Source organism: Marmota monax, unplaced genomic scaffold, assembly GCF_021218885.2.
Source record: "Marmota monax isolate L192 unplaced genomic scaffold, Marmota_monax_Labrador192_F-V1.1 WCK01_AAM20220418_F8-fsc00184, whole genome shotgun sequence".
Classification (NCBI taxonomy): domain Eukaryota; kingdom Metazoa; phylum Chordata; class Mammalia; order Rodentia; family Sciuridae; genus Marmota; species Marmota monax.
The window spans coordinates 3,654,918-3,668,079 of record NW_026695008.1 but is presented as its reverse complement, the minus strand read 5'-3'; positions in this window follow the sequence as shown (position 1 = coordinate 3,668,079).

The window sequence follows — 13,162 nt, the reverse complement described above, 5'->3', positions numbered from 1 at the left end:
TTTGTTTCTAGGTGGTCAAACAGTAAATAAAATATTAATGTGTCTTAAGTGTCTAGTATCCATTGTCTCTAGGATTTTTCTTCAATGGGAAAAATTACAAATGCTATTCAATGCACTTGTCTTATACCTTTTTTTAAAAAAGTGTAAATTAGATTTGACCTATATGAAATTAATCATGCATGTGTTTGTTAGAGACATCTGATTGGTTTACAAAATTTAAATGTTAACTGTTAAATGTAATATCAAGTAATCAAACTTCTTAAATTCCATAAGGTAAAACATTTAAGCACTGTTGGTGTTTTCATATATTGGTAAATTTTAAAAATTTGAAATTATTTTACGTTATCACAAAAACAAGGTTACTAAAAGTTAAAAGTCCCAGCGGGTATTATTCTATATACAAATAGTCAAGAGGTTTTGTAAGGGTAAAAGAAATTGAAGTTAAAGTGTAAAAGACCGGGTGTTGTAAAGTTTCTAAGCTGCAAATCCTGAGTTAAAATATAAAGGACCAGGTATTGTTAAGTTCCTATGCTACACCCCAAAACCTGAAATTCCTTTAGCTGTTAAAACAATTCCCGGGTCTGTCCAGTAGATAAATAACCTAGGACCCTGTGCAGCTTGGCACGTAGGCATCGCAGGGCCTGAACCAATCAGTTTGAATGTGTACCCCGCTTTAGAACTGACCTATCACCCCCGCCTGACCTGTTCCCGCCAATGAATGTGCTAATCAAGTTTGAAAGTTGTTGTTCGATTTTCCTGCGCCTCATGATGATTTGTTCTGATGTATGCAAAGTCCCTGCCCTCCCCAAAAAGTGTACTTAAGCACTGCTCAAGCCCTGCTTGGGGCTCTGGGCTGCTCTCCTTTCTTGAGTGAGCACGGAGCCCCAGCGCGCTGGATTGGATCCTCAATAAACCCCCTTTGCTGTTGCATGAGCTCGGTCTCTTGGTGGTCTCTTCCTCCGACGTTCGCAGGACCCTTACAGTTTCAACTGTATTTCAATTAGAATACTATAAATATATTTCCTCTTATTAACATGGATTAATTTATCTAAATTCAGAAATTGATATGGGTTACTTTAAGGTATAAACAAAAAGAGGGATCCATGGATCAAAAATTATTAAAAGGTTCTAAATATAAAAATATATTTAGTAAAAAACAGGTTTCCAGGTAAGAAAGTCTTTGTGTGGTAAAACATAATTATTATACATCTAAGTAAACAATAGGGTCTAAGTATGTAATATAAACATCTTAAATAAAGGATAAATATTAACATGTTACTTTATATGTAAGTTGTTTTTATATGTAACACAAATAATTAAAAGTATTCAAGGTTATTCCCTAAGAGCAAATATTGATGTACTCATATAAACCAGGGTTTGATTTACATATTAAAATGACAAACACTTCTTAAAATATTAATTACATTGTATCTGTTAAGCTTTATTCTCTAGAGCAACTAACTGGACAAATGAATGTTTGTACACCTCTGGTGAAACAGCAACTGTTATTTTAGAGTATTGTTCCACATTACAGAGTCTAAAACTTGGTTAATATAAAAACATCAATAAAATTGTAGTACACTACTCTTCTTTACATATTCAATGTGCTTGCTTATTTTGGCTATACCCCCAAATCCCCTTTTGTGGTGTTTTTGCTTAAATATGAGGCATAACTGAAGGTGGTATGCTACTCTGACCATATCGCTTTTAGAGAGTAAGTGTCTGCTGCTGACCAGCAATAAAGGCTTAATTGGAATGGCAATGTGTGGTCTGAGAGTTATTTAAGGGTCTCGGTATCAGTACAACATTCATCCAGAGGAATTTTGCAGTCTGAGGCTATTATTCTCCTTTTAGTTATGGCACTTGCTCCCAGGTGCAATGTAATCTTTTGAGGGTTTTAAATGCTTTATGGTGAGGTACCGAGGTGCACACTTACAATCCCAGTAACTTGGGAGGCTGACGCAGGAGGATTGGAGGTTCCAAGCCAGCCTGGGTGATGTAGTCAGACCCTGTCTCAAATAAAAAATATAAAATGTGTTGGGGTTGTAGCTAAGTAGTAAAGTGCCCTAGGTACATAATTCCCAGTGCTACACACACACACACACACACACACACACACACACACACACACACACTCACACACAGTCCAGCAGGGACATGCATGCCCTAGCACATTAAAAGAAAAAAAAAGACATATTGACAAAGAAGAGGAATTAGAATACAACGAAAAGTAGGAGATGATGGCTTCAGGCTGCAGGCGGAGCACAGGGATGCTGCACATGCCTAGCCTGCATGAGGCTTGGGCTCCATCTTCAGCCCTTCCCCCTCCCTACCCACAAGATGGTGCAGACTGATTCTAGGTATTTCTAACCATTGGAAGTAAGTGGACTGAGTTTCCCCAGGCAAGGAGTGTAGCCACTAGTGATCAGCCATGAGTTCTGGTTCCTGCAAGAGCACCCCAGCCTCAGGTTGCAAGGCAGCAGGGTCCCTGGGCTCAGTATTAGAAGTCCACATAGAGAGGGGGTAGGGTCCTGGATTCTGCAGTTGTGTCACCCATTACCCTAGGCTTCTTCAAGGAAAGTGACTACAGATATGCGCTGAGGTCTTTCCATCCTTGGAGAGGATGGAGGATGAAGAGAGTCATGCTGATGATGACCCGGTGACCCGGTGACCCGGTGCGCTCCTAGCACAGGCCTAGTACTTTCCATAGTTTTCAAATCTCCACGTCAGGCTGGTCGTGCTAGCTGCTTTTCTCTCATGGACACTGGTGCTCACAAGGGAAGCCCCATGTGCCCAGCGAGACACAGCCAGTCCAAGGGCTGTGGATGTGATGGGCAGGAAGCTTCACAGTGGTTCCCTGGCATCTGCAGGACATTGAGTTTTCTTTTTTCTTTTTTTGTAATTGGGATTTAACCCAGGGGTTGTCTACCACTGAGCCACATCTCCAGGCCTTTTAATTTTTTTATTGAGATAGGGTCTCCCTAAATTGCTTAAGGCCTTGCTAATTGCTGGGGCTGGACTTGATCTTGAGATCCTCCTGTCTCAGCCTCCACAGTCACTGGGATTACAGGCATGTGCAACCATACCCAGCACTCTTTATTATTATTATTATTATTATTATTATTATTATTATTATTTATTTATTTATTTATATGGGATTGAGCTTGGTATAAGGGATTGAGACTGGGCAATTTGACAATGAGCTACATCCTCAGCCCTGCTCTGAGGAATAGAATATGAATATGCTGGAGTGCTGCTGAACTAGGCCCTGGAGGGGAGCCTAACATATCTGGCAGGCTGTGCTTCCTGCCCCTTGGAAGCCACTATCATGTAGGAAGCTCAGCCCTCCTGAGACCACCAGGCTGAGAAGTGCACCCAACAGGGGGAGGCCCTGGTGGGCAACAAGCCACATACAGAGAAGACCAGAGGGCACTGTGGTAAATAGCTGTATTCCCAGCAACTCAGGAGGCTGAGGAGGGAGGATCACAGGTTGGAGGCCAAACTTAGTAACTTGAGACCCTGTGTCAAAATAAAAAATAAGGACTGGGATGAGCTCAGTCATAACACTATGTATTAAGCACCTGTGTGGCTAGTCAGGGGGGTCAGGTAGGGTCCACATGGATGAAGATGGCAGGTGAGTCCATCTCTGGGACTTGCCACCTATAAGAAACAAGAATGTGCAATGTGGCCAACTGTGATCCATTCCTTCTTTGGAACAACCATGAGTGGACGACGGGGTGTTCAGGGAGGGCCTCTGAGGTGATGCCAACTGAGACCTGGAGGAGGAGCCAGTCTAGTATTGAGGAGTAGGAGGCATATGGGGACAGCAGAGAGCCCCCTGCCTGCCCCTTCCACAGCCAGAGCCAGTCACCACAGCGGTTGAACCCCTACTCCAGCTGCTGCTGTTGCCTGGCAAGTAGCAGATTTTCACCTCAAGAGGGAGAGAGAGAGCCAGTCTGAATGAAGGAGAGTGACTTCGGCAACATTCTGTGGTTGCAGAAGGTGACAGAACTTTGATCTTTCTTGACACTCCTCCCAAATTGCGGCCTGGCCACAATTCTACATATCTGAGCCCCTTCAGAACACTCATCCACTTTTTCTGGAAGCTGCAGATGCTTGGAGCAAGGAGAGAGTTATTTGATCACAAAAAGAATAGTCGAGAAATGGTTTGGTTAAATCCACAAGAATGGGGTCCAGGAGTGTCCTGCTTTATTGATCACACTGGGTAGATTTTCAGCAAATGACCAAATAAAAAAATCCATTTTGAGCTCCAACCAAACAGAAAACAATCCTAGTCTTGAATCCTGTTCCTCAGTTATGCCAGAAGGTAGCCTTGAACCTCCAGTGGTGTCTGAATTAGGCAACTGGAATTTTTTTTAAATCATCTGGTAACATAGTGCAGACTAAAAATTTAAAGTACCTATGATTTCTGTCCTCTGACCTTGGCTATGGTTGTCTGATCTTTCAGAATTAACCTCCCCCTTCACTTCCCTGAACAAATCTGCTGGCAGCGCCAGGCTTACAGGACTTCTGGTCTGTCTTGGTAGCTCAGACTTGCTTCTTTGCCCTGAACAGAGGCACACACACACACATACACACACACACACACAAAAAAAGCAGGGCTTCAAATCCAGCAAGGTGGGTATGGCAGGTATGTTACACACTTCCAAAGGATTACAAATTAGCAGCCGGGTGTGGTAGCACACACCTGTGATCCCAGCAGCTTGGAAGACTGAGGCAGGAGGATCAAGTTCAAGGCTAGCCTCAGCAACTTAATTATGTCCTGGACAACTTGGAACCTGTCTTAAAAAGGGTTGGGGATGTGGCCTAATTGTTGAGCACCCTTTGATTCAATACTCACACACAAAAAAAAAAAAATCGTCATAGCAGTGAAAATTTAGTACATTTTTATTATGGAATAATAGAGCCAAAAACCAAGTAGCATAGTAAAATGAAGGCCCCTTATACCTATCTTCCTGAAGGCCCATTTTTCAGGGGTACTTGGGATTGAAGCCAGGGCATTTTCCCAGAGCTACATCCCCAGCCCTTATTTTGAGACAGTCTTCCTGAGTTGTAAAGACTCAAATTTGAGGCCATATGCACACATGAACCCCATTAGACATTTATAGGAAATATTTCTTTAGGTTCTGGAGATCAAACTCACGGCCTCATGCCTGCAGGGCGCACTCTACCTGAGCCTCACCCCTAGCCCAAGAAAGCTGATGTGATGTGCATGTCAATAATTCCCTGCCTACCAAATTGCCACTGGGTTTCCGGCAATAAAATCTGTATGTTTGAGGTGAAGAACACAATCGTAAGAATAAATCTGGATGTCGTGGACAGGCTTGATGTCCTTCACCAGCTGCATCAACTCCTTCCGAACCTGGTCAAATTTCATGTGGTTGATCTCAGTCCAAAAACCCCAGAGGATTTCATCAAAGCTCTCCAGAGGGGCAGGGTACTTTGCTTGTTCCAGCGGCAGGCTAGCGGTGTGGCTCAGCAGGTTCTTAAGAGCAGTCAGGGGGATTTGGTTCCCACAGAAACTGAAGGTTTTGAGCTTGGAACAGTGACCCAGGGCTGGTGAGATGGCATTTAGCTGGGACTCTGTTATCTCACAAAACTCTAAGACCAGGGTCTGAAGGGTGTGTGCCACTTTCTCCAGCAGGACCCGGAGGGGCTCAGGACTCATATCTTTCATGGAAAAAGAGCTGAGATCCAGATACTTCAGTTGATCAGTGCTCGGACACATGGACAGATGTGTCTTCTCCTTGAGCAGACAACCTCTCAGCAAGAGTGTTTTCAAGGGGGTCTGACTCCTGGAGAGAAAGCAAAGAGTTACTTCTGGTCAATGAAGGCACCAAGTGGATATAGTGGGAAATGGTAGAAGAGAACTGGTTAATCTCAAACCCAAGGTCGCCCTGTCCTTCTGATAATGGTGGACCCCCAGGACACTGCGGGTTGCAGAATCTGCTCCTAAACATCACCCAATTTCAGAGTGAGCCTTTCACCACCACTTGAGTAACCAGGTGAGTCCATCATCTCTAAGGCTCCTCCCCTCACTGCCAAGCCCAAGGCCACAGCTCTGGCGACAGGAGGTCAGGGGTAGTCGTGTATGAAGGACAAACCCAGGCAAGATGAAGAAAACCAACAGGGATTATCCATCTGCGAAGCTCACACCCTGTAAGCTCTATCCCTCCTCCTCACCCTCAACTCCAGAATCACCACCTGAGGCTCAGAGCAGCCTTCCCCAGGGGGGCATTGGGGGCGGCTCCTCTGCTCCCCTCTGGAGAGCACAGAGCTTCCCTGTTGCAAGGTGCAGGTATGGGGGCTTCCCTCCTCCAACGCCCTCTCCTCTACCCTGTCTCCCACCTTCTTCGCTGGACAGGCCTCCCAGGGAAGGAACCTCACCCACCCTCACTAGCTCCTTTCGCCCCCAGCTGGTTTCCCAGCATGGTGGCACTTCCCAGACCATCCACCAGGGTTTAGCCCTCTGCTTCTGTGTGGGTGGTGATGAGACCCTCCTTTACGACTGAGCAGGGGACCAGACATGGAGGTCACTCACTCACTCTCCAGCATCTCCTTCCCTGACATGGCCAGTGGCCTGGGCACAAGCCCTTTTAATGCTTGGTAAGCAAAAATGGCTTTTGCGGCAATGTGCACCCCTCGTGCTTACAGGAGGATTTTGTGCAGCGCTCCATAGAGGAAGAAGACGTTGTTCACATAGAGCTCGCGGAGTTTTTTCACCTTCCGCAATTGAAGGCTGAATCTATGAGAAAACCATCTGTTTACCGAGCGGCTGGTGAAGACCTGCGGGCTCAAGTCGGAGAGATGGAGGAAGCGAAGGTTCCTCGTCTCAATCAGGCAAAAACAAAAATGTTCCATTATTTCTCTACTCCAGGGCTGAGCATTCACCTCCAGTTCCTGCACGTAGTACAATGGCAGAGTCCTCAGGAATTTAGAGAGTTTCAAGTAGAAACCCCCGATCTGCAGCTTCTCGCAGTATATATGGACCACCCCCTTTCTCTCCTCCACCCACTCCCTGAGGCTGCCAAGGAATCTTTGGAAGACTTTGTCCAGATCGAAATCTATGGAGATCTTCAAGTGCGGTTTCGCTGCTCTTTGGCTACATTTCTCTCTTTCCTTTGGAGACATGGCCTCTTGTGAGCAGGCACCCAGTGGGGCTCTGAACCACTCATTGCAGCTGTCCTGATTCACTTCCCGAAAATCGATTGCTTTCAGTTTCCATTTCCTATGGAGAAAATGGGAAGGAGGTTAGAAAAATAGACAAAGACTCGCCCGACTTCCAACCTGTGCATTAGACCCCAGTGAATCCCTTGTTCTGGGTGGCTACTCCTCTGCTCTCCTATATTTCTCCATGCCCTTTCCCCTTGAATCCAGGCAGGGACCCTTCCTGTGGAGGGGGCAGGGCAGCCTCCTCCCTGGCACCACCTGGTCCACCCTTCACCCTGTCCTGCCTCCCCCAGCTGTCTCTTCCTGGGCCCCCCTCACCTGGGGTAAACGTTCTGGGAAATCAGCAAGTCTAGCCCATTCAGTAGGGTTTTTAAGGCCTTCACATCTCTTGTCTTCAGCAGGTACTCCACAGGCAGACAGGCCAAGGGGCAGGACAGCACCATTTTCTTTACCATCTCCATGTGACCCCCCATTATAGCCTCCTTGTACAACTGTAGGGTGAGCACCCTGGGCAGGTACTCCAGATTGGGAATGGGCAAGGCCTCATTGCGCAGTACGTTCTGTATCACCAGGTCCTGGAGTGTGGGTACGGTCCTGATGCTCATCCTGTTGAATCTGCAGGGAACAGAGGTACCCTTTCAGGCCAAGCCTGAAAAACCCCTCCTCAACCAGTTGAGGTCCAAATCCTGGTAAGCCACAGCTCTGTGGTGGTGGGGATCAAATCCCCAGTATCCAGTTTCCACCTCTGGTCCTCCCAACTCTAATCCCACTGGTTATCAAGCAGTCTGAAGGCTCACCAGTCCAATTATGGACAGGTGACTCATCCTCACTTTTGAGATCCTGGGGAGTAAACCAAGGGCTGAATGCATGCCAGACAAGTGCCTTATCACTGATCCCAAACCTAAACCTCACTTAGGACCCCCTTAAAGAGAATAGAAATGTCACAGGGCCAATGCCCAGCTTGGTGGCACAAGCCTGTAATTCTAGCAACTTGGGACACTGAGGAGGACTACAAGTTCAAGTCCAGCCTCAGCAACTTAAAAAGACCCAAGGCCCTCATGAGAGACCCAATCAGAATAAAAAATTAAAAGGGCTAGAATGTGGCTAAGTGGTAAAGCACCCTGAGTTTAATCCCCATTACCAAAAAATATTTTTTTTAAAAAATGAGAACCTCAAGTTCAAGGGCAGACTGGGAAACTGAGCAAGACCTTGTCTGAAGCTCAAGATGTGGTTCAGTGGTATCAAGCTTGCCAAGCATGTGAGGCCCTGGGTTCAATTCCCTGCATCACACATACACACACAAAACCTTATACATATGTGGACATGTACAGATGTAAATCTAGATATAGCTTTTGCTTAAGGCTGTGCTGAATGTGGTAGCTCAGTTATATAGGAGGTTACTGAGCCCACATATAGCCTTGGGTTAGATACCCATTGGACCACAAAAATGAAAATCAGAACTTTTTATTGCTGAACTTAGAGGAAGTTTATTTGGGGTTCCTGGTTTCAGAGGTTCATTCCATGGACAGCCAGCTCCATTGCTCAAGAGGCAGAAGAACATGACCAAACAGAGCCTCAGAAAAGCTGATCAGTACAGGGCAGCCTGAAGTGGTGGGCATGGTGCCAAGAAACTTTAACAGGGGTTCATGGGATGCTTTCACTATATCCCTTTTGGCTTTGAAACTTATATGTTTCTCCCCCCACCCCCCACATCTTCTTTTCTCTAACCTTCTCTTTCATGATCTCCTTGATGTCCTTCCTGATCTCTCCTTCCTAATCCCATTTTCTTGAATCACCTCTATAAAATCCCCCTGTTCCTGAGGATAGGCAGAAGCATAGGTTTTGGGACACTAGTCCCTGTGTTTCTTCTTTGCTAGCAAAACAATAAACCTTTTCCCTTTTTCTCATTGCTATTGGATCGGCATGGAGGATGTGGACCAAGCCTTTGGTGGCAAAAATATAAACCCAATGACACACCACAGGGACATATTTCCTCCAGCCACACCTCACCTGCCTAGAGTTTATCACCCAGTATGTAGTCCTATCAAATCCATTAAATAGATGAACGTACTGATTATGGATCTTATAACCCAATCCTCTCACCCCTTCCATTAACACTTGAACCTTTGGAAGAATACATTCTATCCAAACTGTGACACCAAAATCCAGTAATAAAACACTGATATAAAAATGTATCATCACATACATGCATACATATTCCTTTGTTTTACAGTGATGGGGTTTGAACCCAGGTCCTCGTACTAGGCAAGTCCTCTAACACTAAGCACACCCTCACCCTGTTTTAAGCTCTAAATATAAAATAACTTGTAAAATCACAATACCACAAATTCCATAAACTGTCATTTAAAAGAATATAGACTACATATGCAAATTGTCAAGACAATTCAAAATCAAATAGATAGCTCTCGCTTAAAAATTTTGGACTGGGCCAGGCCCAGTGGCACATGCCTGTAATCCCAGCAGCTTGGGAGACTAAGACAGAGGATCTTGAAAGCCAGCCTTGACAATGGTGAGGCACTAAGCAACTCAATGAGACCCTGTCTAAGCAACTTAGTGAGATCCTGTCTCTAAATAAAATACAAAAATAAGACTGGGGATGTGGCTCAAATGGTCGAGTGCCCCTGAGTTCAATTCCTGGTGCCCAAAAAAGAAAAAAAAAATTGTTGGGTGCAGTGGTGCATGCTGGTAATCCTAGAAATTTAGGAGGCTGAGGCAGGAGCATCAAAAGTTTAAGGCCAGCCTTAGCAATTTAGGGAGATTCTAGGCAACTTACTGAGGCCCTGTGTCAAAAAAAAAACATGTAAAAGGTGCTGGAGATATAGCTCATTTGTTAAGTAGCCCTGAGTTTAATCCTCAGTCCAAAAAAAGTCAAGTTGCAGGTCAGCCACAGAACCTTAGCAAGACCTTGACCAACTTAGATCCTGATTCAAAATAAAAAACAGGTCTGTGGAGATGAGGCTCAGTGGTAAACCATCCTTGGGTCCAATCCCTAAAGAAGCAGCAGCAGCAACAGTGGGGGCAACCTGGGCTGCAGTCACCAGGACAGACTGGCTCTGGGTAGACAGGGTGGCACATCCTTAGGGAGGGCTGTCACTTACCCTATCTGCATGTCTGGATGGAATGGTATGGCTCTCCAAGTGTCAACAGATGCAGGCAGTGACTGTTGGTCCAGGATTCTCTGGAACCTTCTCTGGCTGGTCTGAAGCTTTTATTCCTCCTCTCCAAACCCCTCATCTGACTAGATTATTGAATCTCATCCAATTAATCCTGGTTGGATTTTCAGCTTATTGATTGGTTTCAGCAGATCTCCAGGCAGGAAGGGGAAGGGATTCTGGGTGGGGTGGAGATCCTCTCATGGATTTCTTTCACAGAGTTTCATTCACAGGGTCACCCTCAGTTCTGAGCATGAGACACCAATGGACTTAATCTGATATTGGATAGAGAGAAACACCTGAAAACTCATTGTTCAGGGTTCCACGGCCACACTAATACTGTGAACATGTTCTAGAGTTAAAACCTCTTATGTGTGATGGCTCACTTCTTTAATCCCATCTACTATGCCAGAAGCCCCAGAGGCTGAAAGAGGTCAATCCCTAAAGCAAGGAGCTCCAGGCTAGCCTGGTCATCAGGGTGAGAACCCATCTCAAAAACAAAAACAAAAATGCTTTATGAAGCCAGGCATGGCAGCACACACCTCTAATCCCAGTAGCTCCAGAGGCTGAGGCAGGAGGATTGCAAGTTCAAGGCTGACCTCAGCAATTTAGCAAGGCCCTGAGCAACTCAACAAGACCCTGTCTCAAAATAAAATACAAAAAGTGGCTCAGTAGAAAAGAAATTGGAGAGGATTTGCTAGAGACACAACAGAGACTCCTAAAACCTCTCGCTACACTTGAGGACAGGGAGGGAGAAGCAGTCTTTTATTCCCTTACAAGGTAAAGGATGTTTTGGGGGATTGGCTCAGCAAACTGGCTTGAGAATATTTTTCACCAAATATGAGCTGGGACTTAAGACCAGAGAGAGCAGCTTTGACTACCAGCCCTAGGAAGGCCACTTTTCCATGTCTGAAGCCACTGAGGATGGAAGCTGTGGGTACCTCTCAGGATGTTGGGGAGCAAGAAATGTAGGTCAAAGTGTGGGTCCTTCTCATCATGGCAGCCACCACCTGGAGTCTTTCAGTGTCAGGGTTGTTCCTATAGAGGCATTTCCCAGGCAATGCTGAGCCCCACACAGTGCCAGGGTCCTTTATCCTAGAAAAGCAAAGTCTAAGGAACAATGACATTTTAAAGAGTGTTAGATAATAGCGAGGCATGGTGGTACAGGTCTGTAGTCTGAGAAACTGGAAAGGCTGAGGAAGGAAGATTGCAAATTTGAGCCTGCCTCAGCACTTGAATTTAGTAAGACCATCAGCAGCACATCAAGTCCCTGTTTAAAAATAAAAAGGACTGGGGAAGCCAGGCATTGTGGTGCATGCCTATGATTTCAGTGGCTCAGGAGGCTGAGACAGGAGTATCTTGAGTTCAAAGCCAGCCTCAGCAATGGTGAGGCACTTAGCAATCAGTGGGACCATATATCTAAATAAGATACAAAAATCAAAAATAGGGCTGGGGATGTGGCTCAGTGGTTGAGTGCTCCTGAGTTCAATCCATGGTACCCCCCCCCCAAAAAAAAAAAAAAGGACTGGGGATGAAGTTCAGTGGTCAAGTGCCCCTGGTTTAAATTCTCAGTATAAATAAAAGCATGTCAGATAAGAGTTATATGAGGTGGCTATTTTGGACTATTTTATGCTCTAGGCTCTAACAGACTGGACTGAAAATGAAAATGCAGTAACCCATATTAACACTCAAACAGAAATTAAGTTGATATATGACCTTTGTAAAAATCAGGAGAGAAAGAAGACAAAACCTGAATTGCCAAACAGGCCTGAGTCAATGGCACGACAAGTTTTAATCCTTATATCTTTTTGTGCAATCAAAAATTCAACAACAGGAGCCAGGCATAGTGGCACATATGTGTAATCCCAGCAGCTTAGGAGGCTGAGGCAAGAGGATAGAGAGTTCAAAGCCAGCCTCAGCCATTTAGAGAGGCCCTAGGCAACTCAGTGAGACCCTGTCTTAAAAATAAAAAAAAATCAAAAGGGCTGGGGATGTGGCTCAGTGGTTAAGTGCCCTTGAGTTCAATTCCCAGTACAAAAAAAAAAAATCAATAACAGGGATAGGGAAGAAGCTCAGTGGAACAGTGTTTGCCTAGCCCATGTAAAACCTTGGGTTTAATCCCTAGTACCAAAAAAAAAAAAAAAGAAAAAGAAAGAAAAAAAAATTCTAGCAAAAATACTATCTTTCTTTTGTTGTTGTTGTTGTTGTTGTTGTTTTGTTTTTTTTGTTTTTTTATGTATCCTGGGGATTGAACCCAGGGGTGCTTTACCAATGAGCCATGTACCCAGTTCTTTTTATTTTTTTATTTTGAGACATGATTTCAGAATATTGCTTAAGGTCTTGCTAAATTGCTGGGGCTGGCCTTGAACCTATGGTCCTCCTGCCTCAGTCCCCTAAGAAGCTGGGATTATACATGTGTGATACCATGCCCAGCTTTGTCTCATAAGTTTTGACAAAAATCATGAAATGTTTTGTGCTGTGGGTATAGCTCAGTGGTACAGCATGTGCTTTGCATGTGTGGTGTCCTTGTTTCGATCCCCTGTACCTCCCCCAAAGCCACATATCTTTATGATTTCTTCTGTGATAGAATTCTGTAGATTGTGAGGGCTACTCTTAAAAACTGATGACCACTCTTGTGTTGCCCAAACATGGAGAGCAGCAGCCCTCTGGTCCTCCACACTCATTTTGGAAACACAGCTTCCTGGGAACATTTAGTCTCCTACCCCATTAATGTACAGATTTCCTTCCTTCCTTCCTTTCTTCCTTCCTTCCTTCCTTCCTTCCATTCTTTTTTGTTG